The sequence below is a fragment of the Phyllobates terribilis genome, unplaced genomic scaffold, assembly GCF_046119375.1.
Source record: "Phyllobates terribilis strain yellow unplaced genomic scaffold, ASM4611937v1 Scaffold_11__3_contigs__length_659146591, whole genome shotgun sequence".
NCBI classification, from domain to species: Eukaryota; Metazoa; Chordata; class Amphibia; order Anura; family Dendrobatidae; genus Phyllobates; species Phyllobates terribilis.
In genome coordinates this window covers 351236503-351253757 of record NW_027362771.1, presented here as the reverse complement: position 1 = coordinate 351253757, position 17255 = coordinate 351236503, and the positions used below count along the sequence as shown (strand labels likewise).

At 45.3% G+C, this 17255-nt stretch overlaps 1 long non-coding RNA gene across 1 annotated transcript in view; it reads right to left on the bottom strand.

Annotated features, from left to right (window-relative positions):
- Positions 1-695: 695 nt before the first annotated feature.
- Positions 696-17255, bottom strand: part of LOC141166315 (uncharacterized) — a 57626-nt gene continuing 41066 nt past the window's right edge. Inside the window, exons 3-5 of the long non-coding RNA XR_012251275.1 lie at positions 13783-13893; positions 12832-12916; positions 696-974 (exon numbers count right to left, since the gene is read on the bottom strand). This is a non-coding gene — a long non-coding RNA (uncharacterized lncRNA). The remainder of the gene's footprint in view (positions 975-12831; positions 12917-13782; positions 13894-17255) is intronic.

Genomic DNA, 17255 nt, shown 5'->3' with positions numbered 1-17255 from the left:
CTGTGGGGAGTAGTACCAACTGTGCTGCCAGAACACCGGCCTCAGAGGACTGCCGCAGCGCTGGTGGCCATCACCAGGAACCGCAGGTGGCGTAGTCGAATAACCACTCATCCTTGAAAGCCCAATATTTTTATGTGACAGCCCTGGGCACGGAACGGGTCGAGGCCACGACTGCATCCCCCCACCACATCTACACTGACCCGGCTCCGAGTAACCCCCAGCAGCCCAGGGAGGGCGTCGCAGCACCGGATTCCAACTGCCAGAAGTACCCTGCGTGCTGCAGAGGTGACAGACGACGGCTTCTGTACCGGGCGACGCTGACACCGCAGGGGGTACCGACGGCGGGGGCAGGCATAGGGCGATGTTAGGGGCCGCCTGCCCACCCGGCCGTCACTGTGCTGGAGCTGGGGGAAGGAGCCTGGTGGCCAGCGCTGGCCAGCGACAGTTGATTTTGTTTACTCATGTTTTTAAAACGGCACCATCTACCGCCAGGTAAATGTATTCACAGGACATGTAATGTGCGGCTTTATGCAGCTCGCTCCGGCGCTCCCTCTACTGGTGGCTGCAGGTAGTGGTCTTGTCACCATTTGTACCATGAAGTACATATATAGATTATATCATGTGCACTATAGTAGAGATTCCAGGGCACATCCTGTGCTGGGTATATCGGGGGTGGTTGTTCTATCAGAGAGAAGTTTCTAAATAAATATTTATTCCAGATTACAAAGAAAATGAAGATGTTTTCAAAGCACAGACAATAATGAATTGCTCTTCTGGTCCTGGGCTTCTCTCTTCACCTCATCGCCTTCTGCCTTATGACATCGCTTGATCCTCCACTCGCACCAGCTGCAGCCGATCACTTGAGCAGAGCAATCGTCTCACCGGCAGATGTGTCCTCCCCTTAGACGCCAAACAAGAGCAGCATTTTCTCCAGGCCACAGATGGAAGATTGTGATGAGCTTTTCCTGCGGAGCCTGAGATCAGTAAATCACAAAGTGACAGATAAGTGTCAATGATCCGTGTCCGTATTCCTCTCTCCACTACCTTCCCTGTGGTATAACTTTCTAGGACCCCAGTACAATGGCCGCAGTATACAAGGATTGCAGCAGGTGTCACCCCTCGCCCCTGGTATCACATCTGTTACTGTGCGGCTGAAGCTGCTGCAGGGACTGTGGGAGAAATCATAAAAACACTGTCCCATATTACTGCCGCCATCCTGTGGACACTTTCACAGACAGATTTTGGCCTGGATTTGGGTCAGGAATTTGTAAGCCAAAATCAGGAGTCGGAACAGGTATCTCCAAGATAGATTTTATCTGTTTGTTTCACTCCTGGTTTTCTCTTAAAAAAATACTGATTTAATCCATAGAGTATATGTGGTGGTTGCATATCTGTAGTATAGATGTGCTGTCTATTTACACACAGAATGTGAAGTGTATGCGTTAGGCTACCTTCACACATCCACTTTTTAAGGACTGCAAATACGTACACACGCACACCCATTGTATTCAATGGTGGTGCATGAATGTCAGTTTTTTCACGTGTCCGTGTGAAAAACTTGCAGGCATGTAATTTTTTCTGGCAGCACGAAGGATATACGTGCGTGCCGCACACATGCATACTAATGACACACGTGCACACTGATGACACACGGTTGACAGCTTGACCCAGGGGAATGCATTGGGGGGGGGTGATAAAATGTAGTGAACAACCCCTCTAAGGTCAAAATTGGCTTGCTCACTAAGGGGATAAAATATATGGTGGGAGTCCACAGTTTTTTTTTTTTTTTATCATCAGCGTTGCCTGGTCTTGCAAGTCGCAGGAAGACCAGGCAAGGCTGATGACAGTTGTCAGCACCCGGGGCCTGGTATTAGCGCTAACCAGGGCTGTGGAGTCGAAGTCGGAGTCCATTTTGGTGAGTCGGTATAAAATGGACCAACTCCAACTCCTAAACTATATAATAAATTGGGTACAGTAGTTCAATGCAGTTTATGGGGAATATTTTTTTTCGTAAGAATTTGGGAAAGTTATGAAATGTCCTATTCCTGATCTAAGGGTCTAGACTTTTAGCTGAGATGAATCTGTGCTACAGTAAATTTATCACTTAAACATGAGCCATGCATGAGGGAGTCGGAGTCGGTGTCATGGAAATTGAGGAATCAGAGTTGGAGTCGTAGTCAGAGGTTCGGCTTACCGACTCCACAGCCCTGGCAGAAACACCCCCACAAGTGACCCCATTTTGGAAACTAATTAAGGAATTAATTTAGGGGTATACTGAGCATGTTTACCCTACAAGTGATTCAAAAAACTTTATAACATTTAGATGTGAGAACAAAAAATAGTTTTTTTTCCACTAAAATACTGTTTTAGCACCAAATTTATAATTTACACGAGTGGTAATGGGAGAAATTGGACCCCATATTTTTTATGCAATTTCTCCTGAATGTGGCAGTACCCAATATGTGGTTGTACACTACTGTTTGAGCACACAGCAGGGGTCGGATGGGAAGGAGCGCTACTTGGCTTTTAGAATGCAGATTTTGTTTGAATAGATTGTGGGCTCCATTAGCTGAGCCCTTGAGGTGCCAGAACAGCAGAATCCCCCACAAGTGACCCCATATTAGAAACTTCACTGCCTAAAGAATTCATGTAGGGGTGGAGTGAGTATTTTGAACCCATATGTTCACAGAATTTTATACGATTGAGATATGGAAATATGACATTTTAGTGGTAAAAATTACATTTTTGTATTTGCTGCAAATTTTTCAGGTACACAAGGGTTAATAGTTGAAAATGGACTGCATAATTTATTGCGCATTTTCTCCCTAATGAGGTGCTGCCCTATATATCGTCAGAAACTACTGTTAGGCCACACTACTGTTAGGGCTGAGATGGAAGGAGCGCTATTTGGCTTTTGGAGCACAGATTTTGTTAGAATAGTTTGCGTGCGACATTTGCGGAGCCCTGAAGTGCCAGAATAGCACAAAAAAAACAAAAGTAACCCCATTGTAGAAATTGCACCTCTCAATGAATTCATCTATGGCTGCAGTTACTATTTTGTGACATCCACGCCAAGCTTTTTTTCTGGAGAAATGCAAATATGCCAGTTTAGTGCCCATACATTGTGCCCCCATATATTGTAGCGCCCCCATACATTGTGCCCAGCTTGTGATTCAGGAGACATGCACCCCGTAAATTAAGTGCTCTCTCCACACTACTTATTGGTAACATTTTGGGGTACATACTATTTTTATTATATTATAGAATATATTCTGGCATTTGCCAAATATTAAAATTTATGGTAATCCTAATTAACCTAAAACGGGAAAGGTTTATTCTGATTTCATGTCAGATATTGAGAAAAACATACACTATATAAAAAGACACATATGCATGTAAACTTCTTGTTTCAACTGTAGATAAGTTCCTTGAGGGGTCTAGTTTCCAAAATGGTGTCACTTGTGGGGGGTTTCCACTGTTTAGGCACATCAGGGGCTCCCCAAACGCGACATGGCGTCCGTTAATTATTCAAGCAAATTTTACATTCAAAAAGTCAACTGGTGCTCCTTCCCTTCCGTACCCTGCCATGTGTCCAAACAGTGTTTATCCCCACATATGGGGTATCGGCTTACTCAGGGGAAATTGCACAACAAATGGTATGGTGCAATTTCTCCTGTTACCCTTATGAAAATGCAAAATTGTGGGCTAAAAAACATTTTTTGGGGAAAAATGTGAACATTTTATTTTTACGGCTCAATGTTATAAACGTCTGTGAAGCAGCTTGGGGGTTCAAGGTGCTCACCACACATCTAGATATGTTCCTGAGGGGTCTAGTTTCCAAAATCGTGTAATTTGTGGGGGGTTTCCACTGTTTACCTCTATGTGAACAGGCCAGCTGTACTGCATTAACCTTAGGGAGTTCACAGCAGAGTTTCTGTAAATTTGTCTTCAAATATGTATATGTACGTATGCCTGTATGTGTACTTATCTGTGTATATATTTGTATATGTGCGTGTCTCGTATTGTATGTGTACATATATGTGTACCGTGTGCAAGCATGTTTGAGTGCATGTCTACGTACTGTGTGTGCATGTCTGCCTTCTGTATGCGTGCATGTTTGCGTACCGTACGTCATGTCTGCATCCTGTGTGTGTGCATAACTCTCACTCACTGACACACACATGTATGCACTCTCACACACTCCCCTCCACACTCTCCGACTCTCTTTTTCTCTCTTGCTCACACATTCTTTCACACTCTCCTACACACAATCTCACACATAGACACTCTCTCACACAAACTCATTATCACGTGCGCACACACACTGTCTCACACACATTATCTCACAGTCACAAAAACACACACATACACTCTCCTACACATTCTAATTCACATTGTCTCTCGCACATTCTCTATCAAACACTCTCATACACATACACTCACACACTCTCACATACACACCCTCTCACACACTCACTATCACGCTCACACGCACTCACAAAAACACATTCTCGCACACTCTTACACACTCTAATACACATTCTCACAGACATACACTACCATGCACGCGCACATACATTCTCTCACACACACACATATTCTCTCAAAGACACACACAAACACATTCACTCTCCCACAAACTCACTCGCACACACACATTCTCACTTACACAGTCACAAACCCACACAATCTTTCACTTAAAAACACAGCCACACAGAATATCACACACACTCTTTCTATCACACTCACACCTACACTCAAACATTCTCACACATTCTCTCACACACACACATTCTCTCTCTCACACATATTCTCAGGCTGCGTGCCGACTAGGCGTTTTTCAAGCGTTTTTGCCACGGAATTTCTGCAGCGAAAACGCTTGGTAATACGTGCCCCATGGTCCCCAATGATAATCCGCATGTGCTGTGCACATGCTGCGGAAATTTCCGCTGCGGATTATCATTGCGGAAAAATACGCGGCATGTCCATTAATTTTGTGGCCACGCAGCGTAATTGCCGCCATTGACTTGCATTGAACCGCATAATATCCGTATGAACACATTTTCACAAGCGGATATCATACGGTCCAATGTGCGGATGGTACCCGGGTTTGGAGAAGAGGAGACTCTCCTCCAGACCCGGGTACCATAGAACCTGTTAAAAAAAGAATTTAAAATAAAAAATAAAGATTATACTTACCTTCCGATGTTCCCCGGTTTCCTCAGCGATGCGTTCGGTCTGTTGTATGGGTCGCGGTCGTGTGAAAGGACCTGCCATGACGTAATTTAGTCATGAAACAGGTCACGCGACTAAATGATGTCATGGCAGGTCCTTTCACACCACTACGACCCACACAACAGACCGGACGAAGAGGAGAAAACACCGGGGGCCATCGGAAAGTAAGTATAATCTTTATTTTTTACCATTCTTATTCTTTTCTTTAACTATTACTTGGTCACACTATATAAATTCATGCCGGTTGCATGGATTTATATAGTGTGACCAAAGTTGTCAAGCACTTTTCCAATTGATGCTAAAATCGCTTGGAAAAGCGCTTGATAACCCGCATGCAGAAATGCATGCAAAAACGCTTGACAAACGCTTCTACCTGGCAGGAAAAAATCATGTAAAATCCGCATGCGTTTTTCCTGCCAGGGAGAAGCGTAAAAAATATGCAGCATTTCTTCATCATGGGCACTTAGCCACACACACACACACTCACACATACACTCACACATTCTCACACACAAACCGTCACACACTCACTCTCTCTGACATACTACACACGCTCTCTAACACACACATTCTCACACACACACATTCGCACGCACACTATCTTTCGATCTCACTTTCTCTCTCACATTCTCTCACTCACAGAAACACTCACACAGTCACTCCACATACACACTCTCTCCTACACAAAGGCACTCACACACACACGTTCACATATAAGTACTCTCAGACCAGACACTCTCACACTCATACACACACACTCTCACACAAAACATTCTCACACTCCACACACACCCACACTCTCCCCCACTCTCACACAAACACTTCTGCAGAAGCACACATGCTCAATCTCTCACATACACACCCTCACACAAACACACTCACACGCTCCTACACCCACACACGCACTCTGAAACATGCACTCTCACACAAACATATTTTCACACATTCACTCTCACACGCTTTCCTACACACACTCATCTACACACAATCTCCCCCACTCACACACTTCTACACAAACACACATTCTCATACACACTCACTCTCACACTGTCTCACACACACACTCTCTCTCTCACACACAAAAACACTCTCTCCCCCAATCTCACACACACTCTCACATTCACACAGACACACACATTCTTAGACCAGACACTCTCTCACACACACTCTTTTTCTCTAGACACTCTCACTCTCTGACACTCTCCTACACACATCGATACTGAAAAACAAATGGGTGGATTCTGCGCTGTTGTAGGAAGAATGACGAATGCCACTCTAATTGTAAATGGTTTAATGATTTGACATTTGTTTTCTAGTATCGATGCTTTTATCTCCTCGTGGGTCTGCAGCAGCCTTAAGTGTTTTCAGTGGTTGTGTGTACAGAATGCAAACCAGATGAGCGCAATTGTGCTATCTTTTCCATATCTGCGCTTTGTCTCCTTCCAGTCTCTCTCTTGTACTCTCCTACACACACACACTTCCCTTTGCACACTCCCCTCCACACACTTTCTCACACACAAAAAAACTTCTCACTCACACACACAGGCATACTCAAACGCACTCACATTCACACAAACATACTCTTTCACACACACATTCTCAGACCAGACACTCTCCTTCATACACACTCTCCCCTCCACACACTCTCACACGAAAGCATACTCTCACACACACTTTTACATACTCTCTCGCACTCACACACAATCTCACATGCACACTCACGAACACACTCTTGCACACAAACACAATCACACTCTCGCATGCACGCTCACATGTACACACAATCCCACACACACCCTTACACACAAAAACTCTGATACACATACACACACTCTTACACACTCTCACATGCACACCATCTCTCCTTCACTCACACACTCCTGCACAAACACATTCTTACACAATCACTCGCTCACACACTCTCCTACACACTCTAATACAGTCTGACATGCTCACACACATACACTCAAATACACTCTCATACACACACTCACTCTCTCACCCACATACTCACCCAATCTCACACAAACACACACTTACACAAACACACTCTTAACACACAAACTGTCAAACATTTTCTCTTACACACAAGCACACTCTCTCTCACACACTATCCTACACCCCCACTCTCAGACACACACTCCACACTCTCTCATACAGACACACTTTCCTACACACATACTCTCTCTCACACAAACACACACAATCTCACACACACTGCTTCACACAATTATCACTGACACACACTCTCTCACACAAATGCTCTCTCATTCACACACATACGCACTCTTAAACACAAAAACTATCAATGTACTACTACCTGCTAAAAAATGAAGTAGTGTAGGTCAGGCATATAGAAAATGGAAGTTTCGCAAATACATATTACAACTATTGTTTAATAGGCAAACATCACATGTAGGGTTTGCAAGATATACCTTCTAGCTACTTTGTCTAAATTAGAAGCAAATTGTTTGAAGATTACTTCTACCTAAATGGCAGAAAACGCATCTATCTTGGCGATGGATAAGACAGCTTGAGTGGATATGGAGGAGGCTGTTTTTTTTTATAGCAAAATGTTTAAATTACACCTAATAATTTATGGAAAGTATCAGATTTTTCTAACTATTTAACTCACATTAATTTAAAACAAACTCACATAAACACACTCAGACAAACACATTCTCACACTCTCCCACACAAACACTCTCCCACACAAACACTATCCCACACACTCACATAAACACACACTTTCTCCCACAAACACACTCACTCAAATACAAGCACACTCACATAAACACTCACACACAAAAACTCACACAAACACGCTGACAAAAACATGCTCATACATACACGCCCACACAAACACACTCACACAAACATGCCCACACACAAACACGCCCACACACAAACACGCCCACACATGCACACCCACACTATCTCACACACTCACAAACACACACTTTCTCCCTCAAACACTCTCACATAAACCTATAAGCACACTCACATAAACACACAAACACGCTGACAAAAACATGCTCACACATACACGCCCACAAACACTCCCAAACACACTCCCACAAATATACTCAAACAGTCACATAAACACACACACTCACCCAGAGACTCACACAAACGCTCTCACACAAACATTCACATAAACACACTCTCACACACACACTCACGCTCACACAGACACACTCAGACAAGCTCACACATACACGCTCACACACACTCACACAAACATGTGCAAAACCTGAGATGATGATAGGCCAAACCTGATGAGGGCGCGAGATGATGATAGGCCAAATCTGACAAGGGTGGAGATCATGGTGGGCCAAACCTGATGAAGGCGCGAGATGATGATAGGCCAAACCTGAGATGATGATAGGCCAAACCTGATCAATGCGCAAGATGATGGTAGGCCCAACTTGATGATGGCGCGAGATGATTATATGCTAAACCTGAGATGATGATAGGCAAAACCTGATGGGGGCGCAAGATGATGGTAGGCTAAACCTGAGGAGATGATAGGCCAAATCTGATGGGGGCGCGTAACCTATCATCTCCTCAGGTTTGGCCTACCATCATCTCGCGCCCCCATCAGGTTTTGCCTATCATCATCTCAGGTTTAGCATATAATCATCTCGCGCCATCATCAAGTTGGGCCTACCATCATCTCGCACCCTCATCAGGTTTGGCCTACCATCATCTCGAGCCCTCATCAGGTTTATCCTATCATCATCTCACGTTCTCATCAGGTTTGGCCTGTCATCATCTGGCACTCTCATCAGGTTTAGTCTACCATCATCTCACGCCCTCATCAGGTTTATCCTATCATCTAGCGCCCTCATCAGGTTTGGCCTATCATCATCTCGCGCCCCCATCAGGTTTGGCCTATCATCATCTCAGGTTTGGCCTGATGGGGGCGCGAGATGATGATAGGCAAAACCTGATGAGGGCGTGAGATGATGTTAGGCCAATCCTTATGATGGCGCGAGATGATGATAGGCCATACCTGATGAGGGCGCGAGATGATGATATGCCAAACCTGAGATGATGATAGGTCAAACCTGATGGGGGCGTGAGATGATGATAAGCCAAACCTGATGAGGGCACGAGATGATGGTAGGCTAATCCTGATGAGGGCGCGAGATCATGGTAGGCCAAACCTGAGATGAAGGTAGGCCAAATCTGATAAGGGCGTGAAATGATAAGCCAAACCTGATGAGGAAGCGAGATGATAGGCCAAACCTGATGAGGGCGCGAGATGATGGTAGTCCAAACCTGATGAAGGCTCCAGATGATAGGCCAAACCTGATGAGGGCTCCAGATGATGGTAGGCCAAATCTGATGAGGGTGCGAGATGATGGTAGGCCAAATCTGATGATGGCTCCAGATGATGATTGGTCAAACCTGATGATGGAGCGAAATGATGATAGTCCATACCTGATGAGGACGCGAGATGATGATATGCGAAACCTGAGATGGTAATACGCCAAATCTGATGAGGGTGCGAAATGATGATAGGTCAAACCTGATGGGGGCGCAAGATAAGCCAAACCAGATGAGGGCATGAGATGATAGGACAAACCTGATGAGGGCTCGAGATGATGGTAGGCCAAACCTGATGATGGCGCGAGATGATGATATGCCAAACCTGAGATGATGATAGGAAAAATCTGATGAGGGCGCAAGATGATGGTAGGCCAAATCTGACGAGGGTGCAAAATGATGATAGGTCAAACCTGATGAGGCCTCGAGATGATGGTAGGCCAAACCTGCTGAGGGCGTGAAATGATAAGCCAAACCTGATGAGGGGGCGTGAGATGATGGTAGGGCAAACCTGATGAGGGCTCGAGATGATGGCAGGCCAAATCTGATGAGGGTGCGAGATGATGATAAGCCAAATCTGATGAGGGTGCGAGATTATGGTAGGCCAAATCTGATGAGAGAGCGAGATGATGATAGGCCAATCTTGATGAGAGAGCGAAATGATGATAGGCCAATCTTGATGAGAGAGCGAAAGGATGATAGGCCAATCTCGATGAGAGAGCGAAATGATGATAGGCCAATCTCGATGAGAGTGCGAAATGATAGTAGACCTAACCTGATGAGGGCGCGAGATGATGGTAGTCCAAACCTGATGAGGGCGCGAGATGATGGTAGTCCAAACCTGATGAGGATGCGAGATGATGGTAGTCCAAACCTGATGAGGGTGCGAGATGATGGTAGTCCAAACCTGATGATGGCTTCAGATGATGATTGGCCAAACCTGATTTGGGTGCGAGATGATGATAGGCCAAACCTGATGAGGGTACGAGATGATGGTAGGCCAATCCTGATGAGGAACAGAAAAAAACATGAGTACAAAATGGTATAAAAAGTTCAAGTTTTATTTAGTCAATCTGTAAATAACTTATATTTATATTATGGATATATTAATGTAATACATGACAAAGTGCAATGTGCTGGAAGAAAAACGCAGTCCTACCTGCAAAGGCATATCATACCCAAGCTAAAAAGATAGAGTCCATATACATAGTGTGGTATCTTTCCAGAGATATACTGGATAGAATAAGGCTGTATATTAGAAGTGGAGCACATAAAAATGTTTAAACCAAACCCAGGTTTACCAGATGCTTACCACAATTGTATATGGTGTCCAGGGTGACACGGAGGACAGGTGGCAAAGGTGTCTCGATGCATGTTTCGCTTGTAAAAAGCTTCATCAAGAGACAGGTAAATGAAAGAGCATGAACAGGACCTTTATAAATACACCCACAATTGGTCACATGGTGCGTCATGTGATTGAAACACATAGCTCAAGATAAATAAGGATCTTAGACGGAGCATGCGTGGTAGTTTTAAACCCGCTCTGCCCCATGAATACTGAGCATCATCATGCAACTCAGGATCAAATGAAGGCCTGAAGCGGCGCATGCGCGGCAGTACCAAACCCGTTCGGCCCCATGGATAATGGCCGTCACGCCCCCTGTATGCATCTCCAGCACGTGCGGTCACGCATCCGGAGACCACACACAGGGGATAAAGATAGCCAAATCCATGCGCGGAAGTCGGGGGGCAGCGGCGCAGGCGCACATCGGCCCGTAATAGCACAGGCAATCACCGAAAATCAAACATATGTCACCAACAAATATTACCTCAGCTGGTGTATACAGTATTTGGTGACATATGTTAATATATTAATGTAAGTTATTTACAGATTGACTAAATAAAACTTTAACTTTTTATGCCACTTTGTACTCATGTTTTTTTCTGTTCTAAATGCTATATGAGACTATTCTGGCTGACTCTGGATTTACCGAGGTTTCAGCCATCGTTTCCTTAAGATATGTTGGTCGTTGTTTGTACAATCCTGACCAGGGCGTGATATGATGGTAGGCCCAATCTAATAAGGGCGCGAGATGATGATAGTCCAAACATGATGAAGGCACGATATGATGGTAGGCTAAACGTGATGAGGGCGAGAAGTCATGACATACCAAACCTGATGAGGGCGAGAGATGATGATAGGCCAAACCTGATGAAGGCGCGAGATGATGGTAGGTCAATTCTGATGAGGGTGAGTGATGATGATAGGCCAAGACTGATGAGGGCGTGAGATGATGGTAGGCCAATCCTGATGAGGGCACGAGATGATAATAGGCCAAACGTGATGAGGACGCTAGATGATGATAGGCCAAACTTGATGAGAGTGCAAGATGATGATAGGCCAAACCTGTTGAGGGTCACAAGATGATGATATGCCAAACCTGATGAGGGCAAGTGATGATGATGGGCCAATCCTGATGAGGGTGCGAGATAATGATAGGCTTAATCTGATGCGGGCGCGAGAGGATAATAGGCCAAACCTGAGATGATGATAGGTCAAGCCTGATGAGGGCGCAAGATGCTGATAGGCCAAACGTGATGAGGGCGCGAGATGATAATAGGCCAAACGTGATGAGGGCGAGAGATGATTATAGGCCAAACCTGATGAGGGCGTGAGGTGATGATATGCCAAACCTGATGAGGGTGCAAGGTGATGATAGGCCAAATCTGATGAAGGCGTGAGATGATAATAAGCCAAACGTGATGAGGGCGAGAGATGATTATAGGCCAAACCTGATGAGGGTGCGAGGTGATGATAGGCCAAACCTGAGATGATGATAGGTTAGCGGGGGAGGGGGGGTCACATGCTGCCTGTGAGCAGCCAGTGATAGCGCAGCTCACAGGCAGAAACAGCAGTGGGTGGTAATTAGAAAGAAGCTGCTTTTCATCATAAAAACAAATTGGGCTATTTTAAATAGTAGTGGACAACTATTTTAAGGCGTTCCAGCTTCCCACTACTTTGGGATTGATAGGGAACATGGAAAGCCTGTTCGATCCCCAGAGTTGCCGTGATCTGTTTCATCAGTTTTCAAGTGAAGTGTCTGCCTCTGTCACTCTCTATGGTTTGGACACTCCATATCTGCAAACCACCTCACTTTTCAATTTTTTTATTTTTCCTTTTGCGTTAATTTTGGTCACTGCCCAAGCTTCAGGCAACCAAGGGAAGAGATCAATGAATACCAGGACGTATTCATAAGTACCCACCTTAAGTAGCTAAGAAGTTCTGGGTGAGCGGCTGCTTCATGATGTCATAATATCCAGGCAGAGGTGACCATGGTGCTGATCTGATCTAGAAAAAAATAATGATGTAGCAAGTTTGCTAGCTCTAGAGACCTGGATGTCATCATGACAATGTCGGGTCATCATTACAACGATCGGGCCCATGCGATGACGTCGTGGGGCGCCAATCAGAGGGCAGAGGGGGCTTCCTCCTTCTGCCTATTCTCTAAATGCTGCAATCGATATTGACCGCAGCTTTTAGGGGATTAAAGCACCGGGAGCGGTGTGGGTACCGCTCCTGGTGCCGGGTGTCTGCTGTCAGAATCAACTGACATCCGGCGGCAATCGCACGTACACAACCTCTGTGCGCGCAAAATCGCCTGCATGTATACATACGTCCAAGGTTGGTAAGTACCAGGCGAACTGGACGTATGAATGCAGCCAAGGTCGTGAAGGGGTTAACTGCACAAACAATTTACTGTACATTTAAATGTATACCTATATATAGATATGTACAGACATCTAGAAAACAAAGGTCTACTGCATGCATTGCATAATTCTCACTTATCACACATTACTGTGTAAGTATATGCAATTAGAAAAGTTTTTTAGAAACTGCATTATGCAACAGATTTTTTGTTACTTCAATCAATCTAAAATAAAATGAAAATTAGAGAAAGTTTGCAGCCAGTCATCATTGTGGCTTCAATTTCTACAGAGACCTACAGTATGAGCTTTTCTGCATGCAAACTTTACATCATCAAGCACAAGGCCAAAATGGGTTATTGCCTCTGTGACAAACATATCTGAGCGAGCTACAATTAATTTACCTTCTGGGTGACCCCCCTGAATAAATTACAAGGAAATGTTCCAATATTTTCTGCAGGGAATAACTGGTTAATTGATAATTTGTAGGTATGAAAAATCTTCACCTACCAACGTTTAGGAGCTTGGAAACAATCTTGTCAAATACTCCTCTGTCATTCTCTTCATATATTCTCTTAGCAATCTTCTGAACAAGAACTTCTGCAGTGAGTGGAGTTCCATCTAATTGGTGAAGCCCATAGGGATCATCTAAAAGAATACATTTCTGACCTACTTTCAGCCATCTAATTATGTAATTTCTGGAGAGCTGCACTTAATGTCTCCTTCATTAATGCTGAGTGCTTAAACTTAAACTCAATTAGGCATTCAATTCCATTCATAAAATAGTAACCTAAATAGTAGTGATGAGCGAGCACTAGAATGCTCGGGTACTCATTGCTCGAGTCGAGCAAATCATAATGCTCGGGTGCTCGACCCGAGGAACAAGCCCAATGTAAGTCAATGGCAAACTCGAACATTTTTCCGGCGGCCCCCTGGAAAAATTGGCCAAATCGATGGGAAAAGTGCCAAAATGATATAGGAACAGCATGGGGAAGACCCCTGGAAGCATCTCTGACTCCCAGGTCACTGCTGTGAACATGTTGTCAGAGTATTACGTCACTTTTAAGCCAAAATGGAAAAAATGTTAAGGAACATTCTTTCCAGGGTAATTACTTCTATATAAGGCAAAATAAATAACCAAAACCAAAAATGCTCCTCCATACCTTGGGCTATGTTCACATGTAGTGTTTTTTATGCGTTTTTGCACTTTTGCATTGCTTTCAACGGTGAAAAATACATTCACCCGTAAATGTCATTTTAACACCTTATCTGGCCATGTGGTGTGAGACATGATCAGACACATCATTTATGAAGGAGGGACTGTGAAAGTCACAAAGCCTATTTTTACAAGGCCATCAGGTAGCTCTTACTATTGTTAGAGGGCCATCAGCCGGCTATGCTTTGTTGTTCCAATTATTAAGGAGTGGGTCTCCGTCTACTGTTATTGCATATGCAGAAAGTTCGAGGGCTGCCAAAAATTAGGACGCACTCCAATACCCCCTTTGAAGAGACGTCAAGGAGGGCCTCATTAAAAAAATTGTTACCATTGTTAATGAGTGGGTCTCCAAACTGGTAATGCCCATGCACTAAGTTCATGGGCTGAAAAACATACATGAACATTCTATATAACATACAGAATGCTAGAGGTAGACCTCTAAAAAAATTTCCTACGGGCATCATAAACACCCTTAAAAAAAATTATGTGGGTGTTGCATCACAGTCACCCTGGTGATATGGTGGTGGAGGATGAGGAGGAGAAGGAGGAGGACAACAGAAAATAGACAAAATCAAGAAGCGTATACCCATGTCTGGGTTTGAAGAGGTGCATGGGAATAGACCCCCCAAAAATGCCACTGGATTTGAGTTTATATTCTGCTGCTATCATCCGATGGTGTTGAGAAGTCTGGCCCAATCCAGCCCTTGTTCGTTTTGATGAGTCAGCCTGTTGGCATTTTCAGTTGATAGGTGGATGCGCCTATCAGTTATAATGCCCCCGGTGGCACTAAAAACCCGCTCTGATAAAACGCGAGCGGCAGGCTGGCCAGGACCTCCAAGGCATAGAGAGCCAGTTCATGCCACATGTCCAGCTTGGTTACCCAATAGTTATAAGGCACAGAGGAATCACGAAGGACATTGGTACAGTCGGCAAGTTACTCCTTCAGCATCTTCCAAAACTTTTCCCTCCTTATCAGAATACCCCACGCATCAGGGCCTGGGCGCTGGGAGGGTCTGAGAAAACTGTCCCACACCTTTGACAGTGTTCCCCTGCCACTGCTGCATCATATTTGTGTCTCCCTCGCCTGTACTCCTTGGTTGTCCAAGGAACTGTGACCTCTGTCACCAGCGTTTTCAGATGGGAATTTTTTTTAATTCCTCAACAAGGGCCTTCTGGTACTGCAACATTTTATTAAACCTCTCCACCACGGGAAGGAGAAATAGAAAGTTCTCCTTGTGGCGTGGGTCTAGAAGTGTGACCAACCAGTAATTACGGTCGGTCAAAATGCGTACAACGCGAGGGTCATGGGAAAGGCAGTGTAACAAACTCAGCCATGTGTGCCAGACTGCCAACAGCCAAGTCATCCCTGTCCTGACCAAGAAGACGACTGTCCATGCTCTCCTCCTCTTCATCCTCCTCCTCATTCTCCCTCTCCTCAGGCCATCCACGCTGAACAGACGGTATGACTGTTGTGTGGATAGGACTGTCTGTAGCGCAGGAAAACAGTTCCTATTCCTCCTCCTCCTCCTCCTTCTCATAATCACCCAATCCAAGTTGAGATGAGATGAGGCTGGGCTGTGTGGCATCACTCTGTATGGTTCCTTACTCCATCTCATCGTGCTCTGCCGGCAACGCCTCCTCTTTAATTGTGAGCAGCGAGTGTTTCAGTAGACAGAAAAGCGATATGGTGACGCCAATTATGGTGTCATCGCCGCTCACCATCTTCGTGGAGTCCTCAAAGTTTTGGAGGACGGCACAGATGTCAGACTTCCATGCCCACTCATCAGCTCTTATATGCGGAGGCTGACCTGAATACTGACGGGCATGTTGAATCTGGTACTGCCCTCTGCTGCTCACAAATGCTTCCCAACATATGCATCATTGAGTTCCAATGCATGGTGGCATCACACACCAGTCGGGGAGCTGGAAGCTGCAAACGCTGGTGAAGCACATCGAGGGCGGCGGAAGCTGTAGGAGACTTTCGGAAATGGGCACACACGCAGCGTACTTTCACAAGCAAATCATGCAGATCTGGGTAGGTTTTGAGAAACCACTGAACCACTAGGTTGAGCACATGGACCAGTCATGGTACATGTGCAAGCTTGCCTAGCTTCAGAGCCGCCATCAGGTTCCAGCCATTGTCACATATGACCATGCCTGGCTGTAGGTTCAGTGGTGACAGCCACAGATCTGCCTGCTCTGTTACAGCTGTCAAATCAACAACTCTGCAGCGGTGTGAGGTTTGGCCCCTAAGCACATTAGCTTCAGCACAGCCTGTTGTCACTTGGCCGATGCAGTGCTGCAGTGCTTCCAGCTTCCAACTGATGTGGTCATTTCAAAGATGGAGGCTGAAGAGGAGGAGGAGCAGGAGCTGTTGAATGCGGGGGTGACCCTGATTGACCCAGGTCCAGCAATCCTCGGCATTGGGAGGACGTGATCCATCCCAGGGTCCGACTGGGTGCCGGCTTCCACTATATTAACCCAGTGTGCCGTCAGCGAGATGTACCGTCCCAGCCCACAAGCACTTGTCCATGTGTCTGTGGTTAGGTAGACCTTCCCCGTAACTGCGTTGTTGAGGGCACGGGTAATGTTCTGGGACACTTGCTTGTGTAAGGCGGGGATGACAAACCCGGAGAAATAGTGGTGTCTGGGGACAGAGTACCAAGCGATGGCCGCTGCCATGAGGTTGCGGAAAGATTCCTTCTCCACGAGCCGAAAAGGCAACATTTCAAGTGCAAGCAGTCTAGAAATATGGTAGTTTAGCTCT